Below are 25,239 nucleotides of genomic sequence, written 5' to 3' on the forward strand. Positions count from 1 at the left end.
TTTCCATAATTCGCAAGTCATCAATCATTGCTTTTAAAGTAAGTAGGTGCCTACCGTTTATATTTAAAAAAAATATATAAGGCAAAAAAAGTGAAAGAAAAACAAAGCAATCTTGGAGATGTCTGTCTTTTCAGATTTCTTTCAAACATATCCGTTATAATTTTAATGGTGTTTAATGTTTTGCAATATGTATTGTTTAAAAGCCAGTTTAGAGGATTGAAAGCCATTGGACTGATTGGAAAGTATCCAACCTTAACGAACTCTTTCTTAAAAATATCAATGTAAATAAATATAATAGATGGAGTTTTCCCGAAGGAAGTACGACAGTTTTTTTTATGTAAATCTGCCGCAATTTTCAGCAATTTCTGCCAGCCTCGCGTAATGACACAAGGGAAGTCACTAGGCTTTATCAGTTTCTAGAACTAATGAGACGTACGCAATCCTTGTCAAATCAAAACAAATCTGTCAAAGATTGGTCTTGATTTTTTAGTGATTTTGTTTCGAAAATAGTGTCCGGGTTCCATCGAAGGCATGTAAGGGTGTAGCTAGTAGCGTGCCTCGTCTCCCGAACACCCGTATTTTGACGAGCTATGAGAGATTTTGCGTTATGATATGACATCTTTGCAAGAAATATTGTTATCCGTTTTATTTATAAATAGGGATTAAAGTTACTGTTACACCAAGGGGAAAAAGGAATAACTTTACTTTTAATTGGTTTAAACTTTAAACTTGAATTAACTCCTTGATAAATTAATATGAGGGTTTGCTGTGTTTGGCATAAGACAGTATGTAATTAAAGTGGCTATATTGAAATTACACAGTGCCTTTAAATTAGCGGCTATTAACGACACCATACAACACATATTTTAATGAGCCACAATTTATTTGCAAGAAACATGCGACACCAATTTTGATAGTAACATGAATTTAGTTTATAATTTCAAGATAAACTATCGGAAAATTATCTTAATCGGTTAAATATTTAAGCGTAAAAGGTGTAACTTTAACACTAATTTGTCACCACTTTACCGACTAGTTTGGTTTATTATAATAAAGTTAGTGGATTAGGCCATTACAAACCATAATTTTATTTACCTATCTTAGTTTTTAATTCTATGTCATGTCATGCTTTAGAAGTAAAGATTGATTATTATTCTTTATTGTACACAAACATATTTTATAGAAACACAATACAGATAAATAATGTACGGCGAACCCAAAGATGGGTTCTCTAACAGCAAACCTTAGACCCTAGCGATAGAGAGATGCGGTAGGGAAAAGTAAGGTTAACTTAGATAGGGATTGATCATAAAATAACTACTGAAATTGCTTAATTTTACACTTATTCTTTTTCGTAACTCACTTACTTTAACCAATGTTTAGGTCATAAATAAATCATATCTTTAGGTGTATGACTGCAATTTTTCTCCTATATTTCTTTACATGTAGGAAAATCCGATCGATCTTTCTAACAACTTTAAATAAGCCATTAAAATGGATAAATAGTTATTAGTCATTATTAGATACTCAGAGCATTTTCTCTAGCTTCCTGAAGCTGTTGACGTGACGACGATTGCCTGTCAAATAAATAACATATTACTTGTCAAAAGTAATCACAAGCTTTCTATATCGATACTGTCAATAATCATTAATTATCTAGGAAAAAATCAACAGTAAATACTGTTAAGTGGAACGAACTTTTTGGAGAAAACCCCATAGCAAAAGCTGTCAAAATAATTAGGTATTCAAGTTGGGGTACCGAAGTTTTGAGTTTTTAAATGAAAACTGTTGTTTGCGTGTTTTTTTTTTTATTTATTTTTTATGAAACTGGGACAACAAGTGAAATTTCTCTTACATTGGCCAACAATAAAAATTTTAGTCTATGCATGCAGATTATTAAAACCAATACTGTGGTTTAATTATAAACATTGTTAAAAGCATGCTTAATACACTTCAGTTATTTTACGACTTCAGCACACTTGCACGGTATAAGAAAATATACTATTTTAATTGCATAGCTAAGACATGTAATTAAGAACCGCGAACGATCGTGCATGTAGGTGCATATTTATTTCTACAGACGCGTTTAAAAATACAGTGTGCCCACAATAAACGAGTGATAAACCGACATCGTTATTCAGCCTCACATACAATTAGTTGTCTGTCTACTCTTCGATAAACGGAGTGATAGCAATTAAGACAAAGCCATAGCAATTACGAGACAATGCTATAAACACACGTAATCGGACCCTCATCAGCCACTTGCGTCATATTGTCATTGAACTTGAGTGAAAGTTACATTATTTCATTACAGGCATCCGTTATGGTCTGTTCATTACGTTTTTTTCAAACGAAAGTGGTTTACCGAAATTGGTGAGACATATTTTTATCTCCGCCATAGAAATGATTAAAACGAATATGGAATTGGTTACGTCAGCTGTCATTGAACTTGAATTTGGAATGCGTTCAAAATTAAAATGTCGTCATATCACGACGGATGACATTCCAAATGCGTTCGGGACCAATCGATGATAATGAAATATGGCCTCTCACAATTTAAATTCAATGATTTTTAATGTGCATTTATTTTAAGTTGTGTTTCCCAATAACTCGAAACATAATATGACATAAACAATAACAAATACTTTATGTTTGTACATAAAAAGTAAAAGTTACAACCCTTTAAAATTCGAACAGCTGAAAATCTCAACTCATTCGATTCCAAAATCGAATTTTCAAATAAGGAGCGGTGCGTTCGAAAATGGCGCGGATGTTACACAACAGAGAGAAAGTGAGAAGTACAAAATGAAATTAAGTAGAATTGATGCGTCTAATATGGGCTCATTGTGGACCTTGAGAGGCGATTAGGCTTTTGTCCGCATAATGGCCGCGACTGTGTGAGCGATCAGAGGTATGTGATTAAATAAATGTGAAACATCAATAGCACTTTCTTTACACGTGTGGTTTGAGATGGGAAGCAAATAAGCAATACATTTGGCCATAATTGTAGCTGTTAAAACCGTTTAGGCGTAGAAATCAGATGTATGGTAACTTTGACAGTGGCTAATAACCTGAAGGGAGAGCCTAATAAAAAACACTATGTTTACTACATAATTTTTTATATAGCTTATACTGTCTCACTGCTGGGCAAAGGCCTCCCCCAGAGCCTTCGATCTGTCTCTATCCGTCGCTGTTTACTACATAAAGCTCGTCAAAATTTTTTAAGTTTAATATTTTTCCTTCACTGCCATAGCCGTCACACATAATGTCTGTTTCATAGTCAGAAGTGAACTGAAGACGTCAATTTAGAGAGAGAGTTGTATATCACAAAAAGGCAACACAGGCAAAACAGATCTTTCACCCTATTTCTCCACAAGAAACATCTTTAGCACCGCTATCATCACGGCTGTACCTCCGACCAGACCAACCTGTTCGGCTGGATGCCTCGCACGCGGAAACAGGTACCTCCGACAATTTCCCCGCAACCTTGAGCGAGGGACAAACGTGTAAACACTGTTCATGATACTGGACGATGGACGAACTTGTAAAGAGTGTCCATGGTACTGGACAACGTGCAATGGGGTTTAATCAGTTGACGTAATTGAGACGTTTTGGCGTCCATGTGGGTGTGCGGTTTTTGAATCTAAGTTTTTGTAAATAAAGAACTGTTTCAGTGTTTCGTTGTTTTGTTAGTATCGTATAGAAAGTAAGCTTTCAGTGTGTACCAAGTTATATTTTAAGAACATCGTTTGTTTTTGCAAATGAAAGAGATATGCACTTGTACAAATCGTAGCTTCAGATACTCTTGCATTGCTCTTACGTATTATTGAAACATCTGAATAGTTCTACTGCCCATTTCATACCTGAAGTAACTTTTCCCTTGACAAAATTTCTAAATCCAACTACCGCTCAATTGGGGCGTATACCCCAATAAAATTAAATTTTGATCACAGAGAATCGAAATACAATTGAAGTACATTTAGGGTTCTCAGAATACAACGAGATATCCAAATAATGTTTTTGATTACTAGTTAACAATTCTCCTAGACCTTGAATTGTTAAGATAAGCTTTTGATTGACCAACGATTACTTGGTTTTTCCTTAAATTAATTGCATTTTAATAGTTGGAAAAGATTACCTGTAGGTGATTTTATACTCTAAAATTATACATGGTCTTATAGGTCATAGTATTCTGGGTGCTCACTCTATTCCTAAACTATTATAGTCCGATAGGACGGCAATCCGACACAACCAAAGAGAGATCAGATCAAAAAATACATAATCTTTGAATGTTAACGAGTTGTTCTAAGCGAGAATTTGGCATTGAAGCTTGTGTTGTCGAATTATCGACTTGACACAGCCATGTTAACTCATTTCGCCATCATTGTTACTGAACAGCCAACGAGAGAATACACTATGAAACTTGATGAAATTCGACACTAAACAAAGTTCTAGCTCGAGTATAAAACACTGCCATAAGTGAGCAAAGACATATATTTTTATAGCAACCGGGTTGTTCGGCGTCACAGATCTTTTAGAGACAAGACTGTCTACTTCTAACTTAAGTCTCGTCAAGATATAGTCGTCGAATAGTAATGTTATCAAACAGCCACAGACTAACGCGTGCGCGGATGCGTGCACAATTCGCGGTAGTAAGTGCAGTCATTCAAGTAACTGGCAGTGGGCGAACTTGCTCTGCCTGTCCTATAGGGCGCGGTCGCTTGGCAAGGAAGACGTAGTAAGACAAGTTCGTAGTTATATGCTTATACGATGATACATATGTTGTGTAAAGCAGCATAATAATATGAAGCACAGAACAGAGCTTTTTACTCACACATGAAACCTAAACTACCCTGATGTGTTTCAGTTTTGTCTTCACCCAAATCGCCTTTCGAATGCCAATCATCTATCTACTATTCTACATACATATTTTACATTACATTGATTTTACAGAGACATTCACAGACTATGAAAGAGCGGCTGCTGGAATGACAAGATGGGTAACAAGTCAGCTGTATACTAAACGCAATCCATAATTTAGGTACTTGCACTTAGTAACAACATTGCATTTTGATAACGCACGTTCGAGCCTCAAAGATTTGCTGACTATCATTTATACAAATATGTATTTACAGCGATATATTTGCTTTTACACTTGCCGTCTATATTTATACGTGTCTACAAGTCCAACTAAAATGTATGAAGCAATACTGCATACACGGACGAAAAACTGCGTGTGAGTATCTTTTGATCTTCACCACAAGTACTTAAAAAACACAAGTAATAAGTGTAGATTTTTTTCTATCCATCCAAAGTTGGCTTCAAGACAGTAATAACTTTAGGTAACATTAAGCCCACTTTGCACAGAGAAATGTTTTATTCATACATTTTGCCTATTGCCAAGCACTGGTAGCTAACTTCAGACCAGCAAAATTACATTACTATGAAACTTAAGTATGGAAACTATATCAACCACTTATGGCTGCAGCTAACCGATTTACCTACTATTCAGTGATGTTGCGATATTTTGCATCCCAAGCACGTAAAATGCGAACTAAGAGAAAGGCTTAATATATTTATATGTAGTAGAAACAGAGTTATTTGTCAGTCTGTCTATAAACAGGTCTGTTTTCTTTTCATGCGAACACGGCATAAATATCAATTAAATCTCTCCTTAATCTACATTATTATTTACTTTTGTGTTACAAACATCAATCTTTTTGAATTGATTTTAATTATTTACATACACGACGACTATGAAGAGCAATTATTATTTGTAAACAATCTACCTGTCTTATTTCAATCGATTTATTTTGCAAACACGACACTGTAGGAAAGATATTTATTATAAGTATATCCATGTCCGTGTAGGTATATTTCTGGTACATATGTAATTTTGTGGCTTCACGCCCGAAACCATGATATCTTTAAGTTTGAGGCAGCCTTATTATTCATAATTATTATATAAATCAGTTTCACACACTTTGTGTAACATAACTCAAGGAGTAGGTATTGTAACATGACAGGTGAGATAGTCGTCAAATGCATATATATAATTTTATTAAACACTAGCTTCTGCCAGCGGTTTCACCCGCATCCCGTGGGAACCTCAGCACGAACCCGAATAAAAAGTAGCCTATAGTCTTCCTCGATAAATGGGCTCTAACACCGAAAGAATTGTTCAAGTCGGACTAGTAGTTCCTGAGATTAGCGCGTTCAAACAAACAAACTCTTTAGCTTTATAATATTAGTATAGATCATGAGTGGGACTTCTGTCAGCTGCCTGTTAAGTGGCGTCTATGATACATTTTTCATCGGCACCTAAGGCCCGTTACACCTACTTGTGTCAAAGTATTTCCACGCCGCGATTGTGTTGCTCTCAATATAAATCGATACTGGTTCCGTATAAATCGCAAACGGAATCAACACGGATTAGTGTTGCCAGCACGTTTGATGTGGCGCCATTTATTTTTAGAAAAAAGGTTTGAAAAGAGGTTGAATGTTTTATAGAGGTCTGGCCATTTCACTTACATTCAGGGAACACACAGCTTTCAAATAGGTTTGCCGTCATGATACGACTTAATGCGATGACATTTGGCCCAACGATAGGTGTTACCGTAAAGACGAAAAGAGCTACTTTTTTGCGGATGTACCTAAATATAATTGGAGTTCCTTCCTCGACAATTGCGGGCGAAAGCTGAGTTTCGAAATAAACCCCAAAGAAACTGACAAATCGTAAGTCCCACAACAAACGCCCAGCAGTGGACATCCGTTCTACAAAGCCCAAGCCAGATTACCACCTCCACAGTGCGTGGGATAATCCGGAAAGCTCAGATATTGGTAACACTTAGAGAGTGCACCAACTGCAAACTTTTAGTCGCTTGATAGATTGATCAAGCTTATATCACTATAGAGATAAATGGTAGTGCGATCAGGTATATGGCCTATGTCAGATTCACTAAAAAGTTTTATTGGACTCGACAGCCAAACCTCGGGCTGACCATTGGCTGTTAGTCGACAATTCAGTCTACTATGTTCAAACGCAAATTAAAGCCTCCTTTTTCAGCCTACTGCGCGGTGGTCTCTACTAAAGGGCTTATTACATTTGACTAAATTCAGTCGTCTAAATAGGTTTGTCTAATTAGGTTTCTAAATGATTTAATGAAAACTACCTTCCTAAATGCGATTACATTTGACTGAATTTAGTGACTGAATCATTTAGATGACTGAATTTAGTCAAGTGTAATAAGCCATTAACCCGAGAGTAATTAGTTGGCACGGTGTGCGCGGTAACAATCCAACCTGAACAAACTATCGGCCGACTAAAAGTTTGCAGTCTGCTGGGGCTCATAAACATGAGTATCGTTGTCGCCGTTCAGTCCGATCAATTAGGTCGCTGAACTGATAGTGTTAGCCAGATTAGTATAAGTTTTATTTGACGTTTTGAATATATCAAATATCCAAGATGAAATTGGGATATAAACTCTTTCACGAAAACGTGGTTGTTTCTGGCTGATACACGCGGTTTCAACCGCTTCCTGCGAGAATTACTTTAAGCACCCAATTTAAAAGAATCCTAAAATTCAGCATATTTAAGACATCACCTGGCCTAAAGTCTGATTTTATCTGGATCTCAAAAAGCAAAAATTTCGCTTTTAAATCATGAAATCTTTAAAACTAATTAACTTTAAGTAGGTAATTAAAAGTTTCCGGTATTCAGGCATTTAAGAGTATATCTACTTAGAGATAATAGAAAACACACATTCGCTTTATTTTACGCTCGTGAGCATGTAAAGAAGATGAGCGCACAAAAGCACGGAAGTCTTGTTTTGCACAGCTTTATAGTCGTTTTCGTTATCTTTGCATGTACAACATTTAAGAAGATAGAACTTCCTGACTAAATATTGGTATTCCCTGAACACATAAGGAACGTAGATAATCTAAAAAGATTGAAAATCCTACATTTTAGTAACTGGCCAGTATCCCAGGGTCAAATTTGTCCGTATTGACCTATACTATCACCTCCTGAAAGGATGCGGTCTACTTACCAGTAACCCTGTATATAGGTATGTGCTCTTCGAGACACGGGTGTTTCACACATTCAACATCCAGACTCCAAGCTGCTTACTGAGTTTCTTTAAACCCACAAGGTGACCCTGGCTCGGCTAGAAAATCAAACCACAGACCCCGTAAACAGTGACCATAGACCAACACTACATATTTCTCAAACAGCTGTTGTAATATCTTAAGGCCCGCATCACTCGAGCCAGTCAGCCTGTCAGACCAGAACCAAAAATTTCACCAACGACATTTGCCGAAGGTAAAAGTTTATAAAAGTGAGCAAACTTGTTTATCGATAAACAACATTGATATGAACAACATGTGTGATCGTGTTTGGCTTTTTAAAATGATTTTAAGTATTTATTTAGTTGACGTGAAGTTATTTTTTAAGTGTTGTGGCTTCATTAAATCTAGGTAAAAATATGTAGATTTATTCCTCAAAAAAGTATTGTAGGACGTCCTCAGGCACGGAGTGATGACTTGCGCAAGACGGCTGGCAGAAGCTGGATGCGAGAAGCCGAAAATCGATCTCAGTGGCGTGCACTTGGAGAGGCCTATGTCCAGCAGTGGACTGCGGTAGGCTGATGATGATTCCTCAAAAATAGCGAAAACCTTGAGAACATGTAATAAATATCTTAATTTATATTAAATGTTGACTTTTAATTTAATCGAATCAAAATGTTTATTAGATCATCCTACACAGCCTTACTCATCCGTGCTAAGTGATATCAGCTATCTCGTTCTAATTACCTGTGAACAAGGGAGACAAGAATATAGTTGAAATGTTTGTTTTTTGATATACATTATGTAGTCATCTTTTGTAAAATGGGTAATACAAACAGGCTCTTATTACAAAACATAATGATGCAATATGTACTTGAAAATAAGGAGGTAGGTACTAGCAATGTATGTTCATCTGCCTAGCCTTTTCCTAACTAAGTTGAGGTCGGCTTCCAGTCTTACCGAATGCAGCTGAGTACCAGTGTTTTACATGAAGCGACTGCCTATTTGACGTCCTCAACCCAGTTACCCGGATAACCTGGCACCCTTTGGTAAGAGACTGGTTGTCAGATTTTCTGGCTTCTGATGTATTTATCGTGTCTTCCGAAAGGCAGAAGAAATTACTATTAGTTTGGTCACCAATGTTTGTAAGTCTCTTTCTCAAATCTTTTACCAAATCAGACTTTTAAGTAAGTATATTTTTTGTGAATCTATAATATTTGTATACCAATACTTAGGTATATTATTAAAATCTCCTACACATTGTTATATTCGGTGTAGTAGCAGTTGTAATTCCAGCTATTATTATTGGATCACATCAAATCATAATAGATACAGCTGTTCCCAATTTAATACCTACTTTATTACTCAATCATTTAACTTAAGTTAGACAATAACCAAGAAAGTAAATAGAGCTTTATATAATACTCAAACTCAAATAATCACTAACCTTATCAGTTTAGCGTTCCAATCTATCGTGATCGTGACAGTAGTACTTCACAAATATTTGATTAAATACTCATTGGATGACGACAGACAATAAACACGCGAACTAACAAACAATACGATAGTTTATACTAGTGAAAATATAATACATAACAAATGACTACAGTGTAAACTGATGGTTGAAGGAAATTAAGATTTCTTTTGGAGTAATCTCAATAGCTAAATTGTAGTAAGTTGAGATAATATGGTTTTAAAAAGAACTAGGTATCTACGCCTGATAATATTATGAAGAGGTTTTGTATGTTTTTTGATACCCTAAACGCCCCAAAGCTACAGATCTGACTTTTTAAAATTCTTCGTCAGTTCACATTATCCAAGGGGACAATGGTTTTGTTTTATCCTGATACGGGAAGTAGTGTCCCCATGAAACCGCGGATTTTACCTAAAGCTTATTTTAAGAATGGTTCAGCGTTCCTTTCTTTTCACACCTTCTCTATCGGCCATCTTTCTAAAGCTTAGTATTTGGCCTAATGTTAACTATATTACCATTCGCATAACCCATTGCCTTTATTGATTATAAGACCCATAAGGTCTTTACTACTTAAACATATATAACTGTTCAGCCTTTTAAAGCTAAAGTTATTGTCTATCAAACGATTGGGTTATAAACAGTAGCTCAAGAGAGACAATTTAATTCACTTTTGCCATTTCAGCGCTCAGCGATTGTGTTGAGATTGGTGTTGCCATAATGGCAAAGCTTTGTCCTTGACACGGAACACGCGAGCCGCCTTGGTAAACGACTTGCTGACTTTATGCCGATTCGATTTTGTATTGTGAATAAAATGTAGAGCAAAGTAACAGTGGGTTGGTAAGTTATTTGGCCCGATCACGTGGTAGTTGCTTTATACCGATATGGACTTCCCTTGATTATCTGTTAACTCCATCATGAATAAGCTCCAAACCTTCTTGGTAATTGGTCTTAGTGGTGGCAAGCGTGACTGTCATGCACGGGCCAGGGTTCAATTCGATTTGTGGGCTTCAGAAACTTTCACAAATGAGCCTGGAATTTGGAAGTTGGTGGTGTTAATCCCGGTGCTTGGGAGGGCACGTAAAGCATCCCTGAAGGTTCTGTAGCTACTACTGCAGTACCAGTCGTTGTAACGATTCCACGATAGAGGCCGTCAAGAGGATTTGCCGATTCAAACTGGCCCGTTTAGAAATCTAATGTCAAATGCAGCAATGGACGTTATATGGCTGAGAATAAGCTAAAAAAAACATGAATTCAAATTATTCTAATAGACCATCCTCCAAGCCTTTTTCCCAATCATGTTTTGGTCGGCTTTCAGTCTAACCGGATTCAGCTGAGTACCAGTGTCTTACAAGAAGCGACTGCCTATCTGACCTTCTCAACCCAGTTAGACTGGTGTCAGACTTACTGGCTTCTGACTACCCGTAACGGCTGCCAAGGATGTTTAATGACAGCCGGGACCTACAGTTTAACGTGCCATCTGAAACACACTCAATGGTGTCTAAGATATACTTAGAAAGTACATAAAAGTTGCATTGGTACTTGCCTGAAATTATCCTAAAAGATGATCTATCGATTTATTTCCAAGAATTCTGTCATCAGCTGTGATGTTCTCTCTTGACGGAATTAACATGGACTATTGTTTTGTTTCGAATGTTTTGCATATCAGTAAGCACGTGTGTATTATTTAGTTTATTGTAGATTCAACACGCGCGCCTGACTAATATCATTAGTTTGTACGCATATTTCGTGTACAACAAATTGTATTACGCCATCTGTTTTTAAATGTAAGTAGTAAATTGTTTGGCAATATTTGTTTCTGTAGATCATCATTACTCTTCCGGCAATAACATATCACGTAAATATGTAAATAAATAAATAAATATATCACGTAATAGGTCATGAACATGAATTATGTATACCTATTGATATTTGTCCGTCTCATCATCATCTGCCTTCTACCTAGCGGTCCCAACTATGTTGGGGTCGGCTTCCAGTCCAACCGAATGCAGCTGAGTACAATCATAGTACAATTGTTCTTCTACACGGAGCAACCACTTCAACTAGCCTCAACCCAGTTACCTGGACAACCCGATACCCTTAATAAAACTGATTCTCAGACTTTCTAGCTTGTGGCTACCTGTAACGACTGCTAAAGATGTTTGTCTCTCTTTCACGTAAAAACTATTGAAAGGGTTTTGATAAAACTTACTTTGTACCTACATCAAAATATGCTATAGGCTTGTTTTTATCGGGTTGTTTAGGTTGGTGAAACCGCAGGCGGAAGCTATTTCTAAACTATTTGGAGTTGTCACAGCTCATCTTTTTAACGAGTATGCTGTAAGGATTCTGAGAACTTTTTACGAGCGAATGTCCGCCTGTTTGACATAAACCCTTTTAGGAAATGTTCTTGTCTGTGGTTACCAACTCTGGAATAATCTAGTCGTAATTGAATTCGTAATCCATTAGTAATCTGGATGACTAGCTTCCGCACGCGGCTTCGCGTGCATTGAGTTCGGTCGTATCGCATTTCCAAGAGAACTCTTCAAAAGTCTGGTATAAAAACTATCCTATGTTCTTTCTTAACTCTCTGTACCTACCAAATTTTACTAAAATCAGTTCAGTGGTTTAGACAAAGCGTAACAGACAGACAGAGTTACTTTCGCATTTATAATATTAGTAGGGATAATATAATATTGACAAGAATCTTTGACATGCAAGAAGGGGTTCACAATAGGGTTCCATAATGAGAAAAAATTCTAAAAAGTCTTTCCAATATAATATAAAAGCAGCTTACAAAATCCTAACCACAGATGCAACGAAGAATGTGCAGCCATTAATTTCAACTGCAATACACAATAGACAAAATACATGTCTCTGGTCTAATTTTAGGTGACACAATAACTTCTCAGTGACCAATGAGCGAGCTGCGAACTGATTCATGACTTACTATTTCGAATATTTGGTAAGATTTTAAGCCAGTGATATTCTATTTGGCTGCCTCGTTGGTCTAGTGGTCGCAAGCGCGGCTACTGAGCTCGAGGTCTCGGGTTCGATTCCCGGGTCGGGCCGAAATCGCTTTGTGGGTTTTCTTAAACTTTCACAAAGCAGCCCGTAGTCTGGAAGTTGGTGATTGATTCACCCGTGCATCGGAGAGCACGTAAATGTCGGTCCTGCGCCTGATCTCTTTCCGGTCGTGTCGGATTGCCGTCCCATCGGGTTATGAGAGTGAAGGAATAGGGAGTGCACCTGTGTATGCGCAAATGCTTGTGCACTATAATATGTCCTGCGCAGCTGGCTGATCTCCTTAAATGGGAACAGCCGCCGTGGCCGAAATCGGCCGAGGACGCCATTATTATTCTATTTGGTAAAGGAAATGCCAGTTATTCCCGCGGTTTTACCTGCGTCTCGAGAGAACTACTTACGTAAAAAGTATCAAGTAATTACGTAAAAAGTAATACATGCGTGGCCGTCACCAAAATCTGTTAGTAATTTTGAGTATCAGAGTCAGTTTCTTCATCAAAGTAAAAGCCAAAGTAATGTCATAAAGTAAAAGTAACGGTCAAATTCGTTTTATCTATTAGTTATGCTGTTACTTTAGCCTTGAAAAAACGAATTTGACCGTTACTTTTACTTTATGACATTACTTTGCCTTTTACTTTTGATGAAGAAACTGGCTGTGAGCGACAAGACGTTTGAACAACTATTTTTGTTTAAACACTTATCCGTTCCTCTCCAATTTCGTGGAGTCTAGATCCAATTTCATGTTCCATAAAACAACTAAGAGTGGGTTGTTTTAAAACAATCTCTAGACACAGGTGTTTAAATCCGCGAAGGATATTGCTTAAGGAGTAATTTCCTTTCCCACAAGATCATCTTCTAAAAATACCGCGTAAACTACCATAGAATATTCCGCAATAAGATAGTACACTTCTAGTGAATATTAATGGTGTCGTGAAAACTCCGTTAGTGGTGGTTCTGTAGACATTCCCATTCATAACACGAAGCTTATGAAATAATCATTGTGTACACTTGAGGACGGAGAAATATACTCGCGATTTTGGTACGATTTAATTTACGTTTGTGAAGTTTTCTTATATAATAAGTAAGTAAAGAATTCAAATAATCTGTAATAACTATAGATATTTAACAGTTTTTGTGTTTTGAAATCTTCTACTTCTGAATTCTGTGTAAAGATCAGCAAGCAGGCTAAATCCCATCTGCCCGCGGTTTCAATCTAATACTGAAGGAACTACCTCCAGTATCCGGATAAAAAGTAGACAATGTATAATTCTAATGTTACAAATGCTTAGCATTATTGTACAGTTTCAATCAAAATCTATTCAGTTTTTGCTTGATAGAGTAACAGACAAATATGTTCTTCAAACATTCACGTTTATAATATTAGTATGTTCTTTGATAGTATTGTGTATGTTATTTATGGCCGTTTTTTTATTCTTCGTGCATGCGGTGTTAACCTTTAATTAATTGTTGCACTCATAAATGCAACCCAAGTTAGTAAGTTAGCAATTTACCTAATGTTTAAAAACATTTTGGTTAACTTTAATAAATAAATAAGCTATTGAAATTTGAACCTTCATTCCTAAGCAGATAATGTCATTAATTCCTCATTGTATAATAAAGATAGGTAAGTACCTAAGTATGATAGAACACGGACTCTTATGATAGGTAGACTTCATTATACAAATGAAAATCGATCGTCTGTCAGTCAACAACGCCCCCTGCCGGACTAATTAGACAAGTTCATTAGTTGAAACGAGTGCTTCTGTGAATAGGGAGGTACTTAATGTCAATATTTAGAAGTTTCATTATCAAAATGTATAGTTTTAGGACTTTTAGGCCTTTCAGCTACAACATAATGGCCGTTTTTCTTAAAACAACTGTCGACCCCAAAATTGTACGTGAGAATTCATAGTTAACAGTTTTTAGGAAAACTTAACTTATGTCTCAGTATCTTAATAATTCTAAAGAAGCCTTTAGAAAACGTAGTGGACATGGGGTTAATATGGAAAACACAATACATATAAAATAACTACAAACTCAAATAGAATACTGACGTCTCAAGTTACTAGGCATAGTTCCGGCGCCAACTATCGGCTACTATCCATTTCGTTTATCTACTTTATGTCAACACTTATCTTAATTGCTAATTAAACATTCACTATCGACCATCTTTATCTCAACAGCCAAAAGCTCACATTATAAAACTATTATCCAATTAAATTCTTCGTAAAATGCTTTTTCAATAACATTTTTTGTAAAATACCGATACGGTGTACAATTTCTTGTCCGGCAGTGTACCGGGAAATAAGAATCGTGGAATAACAAGCTTGGAAGGTAATATGTATTGAATAATGTAAGTTTGCCGTGTGTCGTACGTAATATGTCTCTCACGGTTTCTGGACTACTGGACTAGCTAGTAAACTGGACTCATGACGTCATCGTTTCAAAATTCTTGGTAATGCGTGAGAAAACAGTTATTCTTATTTTCATGACCTTTGAATCCAAAAGCTTGGCCATCGCCTTTTATTCTTCTCTATTCTCTATATCCGTAGCAAGCCTGAACACGTATTAAAAATTATAGCTCAAAGTCACGTTCCGACCTAAAATTATATCCTTCCTTCTTAAAATAGGCGGCAAATGGGATCTGAATGAAGCTATTATTATACTCCATCATAATCAACTGGAAATGAAAAGCCACATTGTATTATCGGAATTATTATTGTAAAGAACGTCAAAATCGTATCTGACGCATATTATTTTATTACAAGAGCCAAATTTTCTACAATGGGGATATCATTGTTGGATTAGCACACCTGTTTCCAAAATCTTTTCATCATTATTATCATCAGCCTATCGCAGTCCACTGCTGGACATAGGCCTCTCCAAGTGCACACCACTGAGATCGATTTTCGGCTTCTCGCATCCAGCTCCTGCCAGCTGTCTTGCGCAAATCATCACTCCACCGTGTCTGAGGACCCAAAATCTTTTGCTTGTCACAAAATAGCCTAAGCTAATACTCCCTCTTTATTTTCCTTGCACCCAATTCTCCAACACACATCATTATTTGTGCCTACACAAGCTACAAATGAGATCAAAATGGATCCATTAGCACTCCACCAAGATCGTAACAAGATGACAAGCTACCTCAATCGAATTACCGCGTCCACATGACCCTAGAGGGCGCTGTATAATGTCGTTGAACTTGAACTCACACAATTAGGGTGGAGTCATTCATACAGTGGGGTTCCGCATGGCGCTTTTAGCGATCGATACGAACGCCCTAGACATTGGAGTAGACTGTGTTATGGGTATTGACAATTGTGGCAATTAATGCTAAAGTTTGTCTTTATTAACATAGTTGTTTATGTGCTTTAGGACACAGTACCCATCGTAGTCTTTTGTTATGTACCTATTTGAAGATAATTTGACAATTATTTGCATCCTGTACCTGTCGATTAAAAGTTTATACGAGGTTGCAGCATCGCGTGTCTAATGCATGACAGCACGGCCTAGGTTTTGATTATTAGGTACACGCAAACTGCAATCTGATAATATGATGTGCAAAACATACGATCTATGAAGACTGAAGACTTTCTTTTAGGTCTCTAGGGAGACGCGTAGAACATGTGCTTGCTTAGATAAATTTTTACCCCTTCGAAACACCGAATTTCTCCACAGACCTGCAGCATTTTGAAAATCGTCACCCCGCATTACCACAGAATATCTTAATACCTAGAAGGGCTTAGAGATCTTCATAAAAGAAAACCTATCTAAAAAATCTGCAGGATAAGCTTACTGAAACATTTTTCTCCTACGCAAAAGTTAAATTCCCACCTACACGATCATTTCCCCAATTTCTAAAACAATCGTTAAAACTTCATTACAATTAGGACATTGACCTTATTTTCTCCGCCATTACTTTTATTAACCATAGATTAAAGCGCGCGAATCAGCCATGTTTACGTTACGTTCCGTACCACGAATAGCTTGTGTAGCGTATCTATAGGCGTATACTACTGTCTTCGGAAGCCGGGGGCAAAGCCCGGGAATAAATAGACTCGTGGTATTATTCTACCTTGTTTGGACACTAATACGGTACATGGAGATCTACAGTAATGCTTGGAGGTTTTAGCTGTCGCTTTTTGTTAGGCTTGGAAACTTACAGACCATTTCCAGTCGAGAATGTATCCTGCATGCCTGCATGTCACACTTTCGTATGACATTTTGCTTTTTAAGAATGTATTTGGAGTCTTTTAGTAACACTACGCAACTTTCTGATTTCCTAACATTGCTTTTAAAATGAAATGCTTTATTTGGACAGAGCCATATTTCCTCAGTAACGTTAAGGTGTGGTCTGCATAAAGCACAGGTGGTTCGGTTGGTTAATAAGCACACCTGTTACTAATTTCGATTGTTTATTTATAGTAAAGGTCGTTAAGAAGTATGCCGAACACTTCAAGACAGAATTTCTAATGAATTGGAAGTTTCTCATCGATCTAGCTCTAGCTGAATAAATAATATTTTATTGAAACAAAAATTATTTGTTTGCTCGTTACGGACTTGAGACTATAAACTTTATAAGAACTTAATTTATTCTGGGAAAACAAACTATACACACAAGCTATAGAGCCATAAATTCATCAAATATTAAAACTCATAGTTCCCGAGCCAGTAATAAAGAATGAAATGGTTTTGAGCAAACATACGTCCGTCGCAATAAAACAAAAATCGATCTCTGTTTCCCACGAAAGCATGCAGCTCAGGATTAACACAAGCCACGCTATTTTCAACCTTATCACTAGAAAATAAGTTCTAAAATACGCACTAAGACCATACTAGTGTAAATCCGAAACAATGAACGCTTACAACGAAACCTATTTTGAGAGTACCATCAACGTAGACCCCTTGAATCTCAAAATTACAATTTAAGCCGCAACCTTATAAAACTGGCCACTAGAATAAGACCTTTTCAAAACTTTACCGCATTTTGCATAATCTGTAAGCGTTTTTTATTCTGTGGACTTTAAGTTGCGCGGGATAGAGGTTTATTCTGCAAACTTTTGAAACGTCAAACGCAGGGATATTTTTGTTTGGGACAAATTACGTTTGGTTTCCCCTGAGTAATGCGCTATTCTACGCCAGTCGCCGATAGTAGGGTGTTTGGCAATAAATCAATCCTACCGCACTAAACTAATGCGTTTGGCGTACGTTTCATTTTGTTCAACGTGTTTTCATTAGGTTTAAGAGGGTGGGAATGGTCATAATAAGCTTTTGTTTTAGAACAATAAAATTCATTCATTATAAATTCTGGCGTTTGAATAGAGCAATAAAGCAACTTGGGCGTTGGTATTTTCCAAATGTATTTACATTTCATCTATGATTTATTTAGTCCAACAGTACCTCAATATTGTTAAGAACCTTAAAATAGGTCTGTAATATGATGGAAATCGTAAATGAAAATTAAAAGCCAAAACCAGTCTTACCTAGATGCATTGGGTTGCCAGGGTACTCAACTGCATCAGGCTTGATAGTAACATAGTTGCGAAAAGGCTAGGCAGGTGATAATGAAGTATAAAGATTTGTGTAAACCAGGAAATAGAGGCATCAACTAAGTTAATAATATAGGTCATTACAATACACAGTTATAATAGGCTTAGACAATAAGCCACAAAAACAAGAATGTCTAACAAAACAATAGCTTTCTGTATGGACATTCATGTTTATGTCACATTCTCTCATTTCCTTAAATCCTATACAAAGTTGTAACATCAACAAAAATAAGAAATAACACATGACTTCCATACAATTTTATGGACATGTGACTTGAGAACTTAGAGCAAATAACCAACCGGAACCTCTTTGAGCATACAACTCTAAGAATGCCAATTTACGCCATGGAGGCAAGGCAACGTGCACATCTCATGGCTAGGCAAAATCAGCAAATAAGCAGCAACAAAGACATTAAACATACACTTAAATCTCTTTAGCAGCAGCCTGACGCACAGATGTAGGACTACGACCGGAGCTCTTGTACCATAGGCACAGCGGCTGGATTGCTGTCTGCATTGGCGTCTCCAATAGGTTAAATTATCTAAGCTTCAGTATTACGGGCCGTGAAGTCGTAACGTTATGCTTACAAACTGTCGAGGGTGGAGCGGCTATCGACCCGACCTATCCCAATCTACCGGCTCGCCCGGATAAGGGTGACAGACAAAGGAAATGCGAAACTAAAATAGATGAGACTCGAGATGAAAGGTAAATAGTCTGTATAGAATATAATTTTGGTCATTCTGTACCTACTGAGAACATGTATGTGGATTTGATACCAAATTTCGTTTCAAACAAACTTTGTAAAAGGTATATTACCTAAGTCACTCATATTACATCGTAGCATGTAAAACCGGAAACCAGGATGTGTGAGTAGAATGCTTAAACATTGAAATCCGATATCAAATAGAGCCAAACTAGAAAACGTAAATAACAATAAGTAATTAAACGGCGTTCAGACACAGAACGTTTTAATTTAAATGAGAAGCGACTTAAAATACAAAGCCGTGACGCCATTTTGAGCAAACTGTCAAGCGCATTCAATGTCTGTACGTTGAACTTTCAAACAAAATGAAAGGAACTCGAAATATTTGCTAAATGGATATCACAATGCAGTTTTAATCAGCAACGTCTCGGCTTTAATAAACGCGTGTTTTATTTGTCCGACGACGCCGCATAATTCAAATTTAACTGAGGCGGCAAGATCATAACTCAAATCAAATAAGACCCTGCTGTCATATACGACATCATTTTTAAAGAATTCTTTGAATGGTCTTCTTGTACCAGTATGTAAACTTCATTTTTCTGATGATAACTATAAAATTGTGCATTATACTTAAGTATTTTTAAAGCAAAACATTTATTTACAGCAATTTATTAGTAATAAAGTCGTGACCAGACTTGACAGCACGCCCGCCCTGCTTCGACCAGAATTTATTTTTCAATTTTGATTCTGACATTTAGGATTGTACCTATAAAATGTACAGTTAAGCAAATAATGTTTCTCAATAACCCGCAAAAAAATACTTCTCTCATTTGAGGCAAACCAAACATTTACTCAAAGCAGTCGTTATCACTTATGGATGTGCATAAACTTCTGTTTTAACATACACATTTCACTGTTTCCCGTAAACAAATTTCGCCAAGTTTGTAGCAGCCCTGTTTCTTATCTGTCCACACCCCAGATAATAAAACGCGCCCTTATTTCACTGCAGTGTTTTCCTGTGGCGTTTAGTTTCCGCGTTATCAACAAACCCGCATTGGAAGACATTCTCTATGCCCGGCCAGGCGTCGAACATCAATTTGGTGAGATAAAGATGCCAGTAATACTTTTAACGACTGAATTACATGTCGTAAAGATGGATGCGACCTTTTTTCTATGTGTGTGTAAGGCACCGATTTATGTAAAGGCTATGTTTGTAAGATCCGCTTATTGTTTTAGTCGTGCTTCCTTTATTAATGTAAAATTATGGGCAAGTGGGGTTTGTGGCGGATGAAGCGGTTAAAATAATGTCGGAATAGAGCTTGGTGAAATTGATAAATAATTGAATCAGGCTTCCTTCAAAATATTTAATATACTAAGTATTTACTTAAATTAATCTAAAACCTTGGCCTTCCGCCAAGGTTAGCGAAATCTTTACTTTCGGCATTTTGCTCTAGCAATTTTAAAGTGGCCTTTGATCTGGCAGCCATTTCGTAGTCACCATAAACCGAGATGCAGCCGTGGGGAGCTCACTTTATGCTGGCACTACAGAATATAAAACGTATGAGAATCGCCTCCCCGTCTAGACGTACGTCTGCGTTCCCGCATGCGCGCTGCAATAAACCATTTTGTTTACATTATAATGAGAGATGCCTAATAAATTGAACAATAACTATCGAAGTTAACAAGTCCTACTAAAATTATACTTAGAAATAATAATATCTTATTCATATTAACCACTCAATCAGAATTGTTACGACTTTCATTGATATTCATGCACTTTTACCTCCTACTGCTAAATGGCTGATTCAATTTGAACAAATGAGCTATAAATATGAGTTAAATTAAAGTTAGTGTTCAAAATGGTGATGGAGCAATCATTTTGGGAACCCAACAAGACGATTGTGACGTTAAAATTAATGGTTTTGAGATTAAACTGTTTCGAGCTAACCGCCTGACGTTGGAATTATTATTTGGGAATGCAATATGGCGCATAAACATATTGATTCGCTGAAACGACCTAATAACTGTTTTACAGGACTATTAACTTTTCATTCCTGATTTTTTAATAACTGTGGTTAGAGAACGCAGATGACTTACTTTCTGAGAATAACCCGTTTACGCTAGTATTTTTGGTATTCCATTCCATTGTGAGCTACATATTTCCGATTTCCTACACTGTGTATTTATAATAAAGACATCGATTATGAATTTGTATCAAGTAAGTATTCTCAAATATAATATTTTAACCCAAAATTCTAAAACTATTTAATGGGACCTGTAAAAAATATTGGCGTCTGTTTTCGCGCCAAAACCTATAAGTGCAGTGTTGCCATCATTATTAATTGGCTTGTGTTTAAACACCACCCAAAAAAGTACCTATTTTACTACCAAAAAAATTCTAAACGGTTACCAAAATGGATAAATGGTCACCAAATAACGTTTCCAAAAATATTATTAGGTAAAACCATTTTTCGTATAATTGACTACTAAAAAATATATGGACGCCTTTAAAATACACTTTAGACCAAATATTATATATTGTCACTGCTTAGATGTTACCAATTATGTAATACCATGACTCCTAATTTGGTCATTTTTGTTAGACTAAAAAAGCTAACGATCGCTAGAATATTTCCCAAATACCAATTAATATACTGGGGTTCCCAAACGTACGTCGCTTATTTATTGTTATATGAATTTGTGTGTAACTCAGTAGTAAAATGTAAGCACGCAACATGCAGCAAGCATGGCTTCTGTCACGGCTCCGGCACTGCGTGGCTCCGGCGGTCCCATGCGAGCTTATCGTCGCAGATGGTTTTCACGCTCACCATCACCACCGCAGCTTCGGCTTGCTGGCCGGCTCTGCCGGCCAGCCTCAGCCGCGGCGGCGAGCCTTAAAACTCCGCGCCTACGCGGTTTTGAATTGCACTCTAGGGTAGGGCAGACAAGACTACGTGGAGTCGGTTTTGCAGCTATTCGTTTTCGTCACTAACTTTTATTTTTGGTAGTAATATTAATCTTTTAGTTGGATAGAATTTGGTGACCATTAATCCATTTTGGGAACCAAAAATAATATTTGTGCGAGATTTGCGATTTTTCTGATGTTATTTTACTTTTTTTGGATCATAATATTATATACTTTAGTGCCCTATTAATAAAGTCAATTTTTTTTTTTTTGGAGTTGTTTATTTTATTTGGTGCCTCAGCTTAGATTCCTAAAAATATTTTTGGTGACCGCCTAAATTATACCCTTATTAATTTAGTAGCAATTTGACGTCATAGCGTGCGAACGAGGCATTGCGGCTGTCATCAATTAAAAAACAACAACACTAGCTTGTTGGGCCATGAAATAAATCGTCACATGTAAATAACTGTAGATTTATACTGTAAAACGGTAAGGAATATAATATATATTGTGGAGATGCTTCTTATAATTTTGAGGAAGATACCTGTACCTACATATTATTTTGGGAAGTGGCAAAGTGAGAGATTAATTCACAAATGAACCGTGCATACAGGTTTTCACACATTCATTTGTAAACAAATGACCGTGCTTACCGTTATAAAAACGTAAACCGCTTCAGAAACACATCTCATATCTACATCCACATAATTACCTACATTTCTTATTATTATTTTTCTGAAGGAATATACCTAATATTTTAACATATTTACCAACACTTCATAACGATCCGCTTATTTTGTACCCACACTAACCATCACGGTACGATGCACACACACAGCTAGCTAAACTCAACCTAACAGCATGGTGATAAAGTTCAAATTCGCGTAACGACGTTGTACAGTGCGCCCATTGTCCAGCCCTGCAGATGATAGGTGGCGCACACTGATGCGATTACACGCTTACTGAACGTGTAAAATAAAGCTTAGATAACATAATTGTGGATAAATGTTGCCTTGAAGGCTTACCTAAGCTACATAGATGTCTGTGTAAGATACATAGTAAGTACTGCAAAAATATGCGCGAGACTGATGCAGTTAACAGACTCATAAATTGAAATAGGTACTCGGAGTAAAATTATTTTTAGATAAATACTTTCTGAATGTTTTTACTAAACAGACAGATATTCCTATCAGAATGAAATAAAACAGAGTAAACGTTTATTTAGTTCTTTCAAAATAATAAACTACATACTATTATGTCAGTCTTCTTTATACCTACTTATTTTTTATTGCAATTAAAATACGCTCATAACTGTCTCCTTTTATTTCACTTGAATTTATTAGCAAATAAATTAATGTCATATTTTGAAAAGAGAAATTACAAAACAGATCCGTCACGCAGCATTAATGCAGTAATCATAAAATGTTTAAGTATCAAAACGATTGCTCCACGAAACATCTTGGCGGGGAAACTTGTATCTGCAGAGTATAATCTTACAATTATTACGAAACATTAACACCGGTTCAAAATGACTGCAATTTATTTAAACGCATAGGTACTTGCAGTAGTTGTAGTCAATGAAAGTGACCAGAAGCAATAAGTTTAAATAATTTCCGTACTGCCTTTATTTTATTGGTATTTAAAGTTCTACAAGTTTTATGTGTTCAATTAGTATGTTATATGTCTGTGGTTCAATAAAAATGTAAACATAACACTCAAATGTAGGCATACTTAGGTTCTTTTCTGATGGAAAATCATCAAATGAGCCATCGGGCTGTGGGTGCAGCGTGAGGGAGTGTCAGACTCTCACTGACTAAAACCCATCATGTTCCTTCTTAGCCCTTTATGCCGGCAACTTTTTCGAACAATCCCACAGCCCTCAATAAGTGCCCTTTATTTTTGTTCTTAACTTCACTTTTACATATCTGCCCCGTAGAAATCTTACGATCTGTCCTAATTTTTCCGTAAGGAAAGTGATCCTTAAAAATTAGAACAAGATTTTGCTCACCACCTGACGAAACACAGCCTAAAATATAGCAGTACGACAATAGGTTATTATTCTGCAATAAATACATGTGATTACGAAACGTAGGTCGAATGGCAAACTGTGACCTATCATTATGCTAATGTTAGATAGACTGTGGCATGCCAAGGAGTTACATACGATTCTCTTTATATCTCTCTTAAGTAACCTCATATTGTGTTACTATATTTTTTGTTCCAACTAATGAATTGTGATTACAGGTTATAGTAGCACAGATTTTTTCCGAAGCCCTCATCAACCGCTGGTCAGTCAACTGTGGCGAAAAAACTTAAGTAGGATCCACAAAAACTCGTACTCAATATCGTTACATACTGAACCTAATACACATACAATTACGTGAATTTCTGCACGCATTTGTAGTTTCAGTTACATTAATTCAAGTCCAATTACTAAAGCAATCAGTGATATTAAGTTCTCTGTATATTAAGTGTGTCATCGCCATGCATCCGCGTGATCACTCATAGTCGTAAGGCTGCGCTCGCGCACCTCTGCCGTTGACGATTAACTTGATACGCCGGTTGCGACACATGGCACACAACACTCGGTTTACTCTGACAAACGTTGGAGCCAATCTTGGAACAAATGTTGTTCCGAATAATATTTGGATAGGTTTCAATTCAATTAACTTGATGTCTCAAATCCCAAAGGTAGTCTTGAAGTTGTTCCTTCTGTAGCCTTTTATGCATCAGGGCCGGGGAACTCTTTCTAATAATACCCTTACTAAAGTAAATCTTCATTCATCTTCATCTTGTAGGCCATGGCTTGTCGAAGCATTAAATAGGTATTTCGCCATTGGACGGGGAGTGTAAAAAGTTATAGCTACGACGCTATATTTACTGCATCCCTCTAACCCTTATTTTCCTTCATTGCAAAGTCTAAAAATACCCTGAAAATGGATGTGAAGATCGCGTGACTACAATCTTTATACAAATGTTATTGCAAATTACCAATATTGGTCCCAAGGTTTGCAATCAAAGGCAGTGGTCTTGCAATCTGAAACGCGGTCGGGTGCAGGAAACCGCTGGCGCCGGCGGTCTCAAGCTGTATGAAAGATTGGTTTCATCTTCATATTTATTGGTCTCCTTTATCATATGGCCTACAGGTGTTCTCTTGTATATTTATTGCTTATTTGCTTACTACTTGTAAACATGCTTGCAAAATTATGAGATGAAAAAGAAAAATTTAAGAACTTTGCGATCCTTGTAGATATAAGCATCTACAAGGAGTGTTCCATTTCAGACGAGTAAAGCTAACGTAATGTTTGAATAACTTATTCAACAGTTAATTTTAGCACTTTAGGAAATCACTAACAAAATATTAATCATAATAATATTATACAAAAGCTCTACTGCCGGTTACTCATACAGTGTTTATAAACAGTACAAAGTTAGACATCGACTCGAAGCGTTCGATCGTTCGCTTTGTACCTCCAGACATTTGATTAAACGAATTTGTATAGGTTTGATAGAGAGCTGAGA

General features: G+C 36.6%; 1 protein-coding gene across 1 annotated transcript in view; it reads right to left on the reverse strand.

The window, feature by feature from the left end:
* Window positions 1-25,239, reverse strand: part of LOC110371445 (uncharacterized) — a 103,337-nt gene that overhangs the window by 74,297 nt on the left and 3,801 nt on the right. The gene's annotated exons all lie outside the window — the stretch shown is intronic.

Source organism: Helicoverpa armigera, chromosome 28, assembly GCF_030705265.1.
Source record: "Helicoverpa armigera isolate CAAS_96S chromosome 28, ASM3070526v1, whole genome shotgun sequence".
Classification (NCBI taxonomy): Eukaryota; Metazoa; Arthropoda; class Insecta; order Lepidoptera; family Noctuidae; genus Helicoverpa; species Helicoverpa armigera.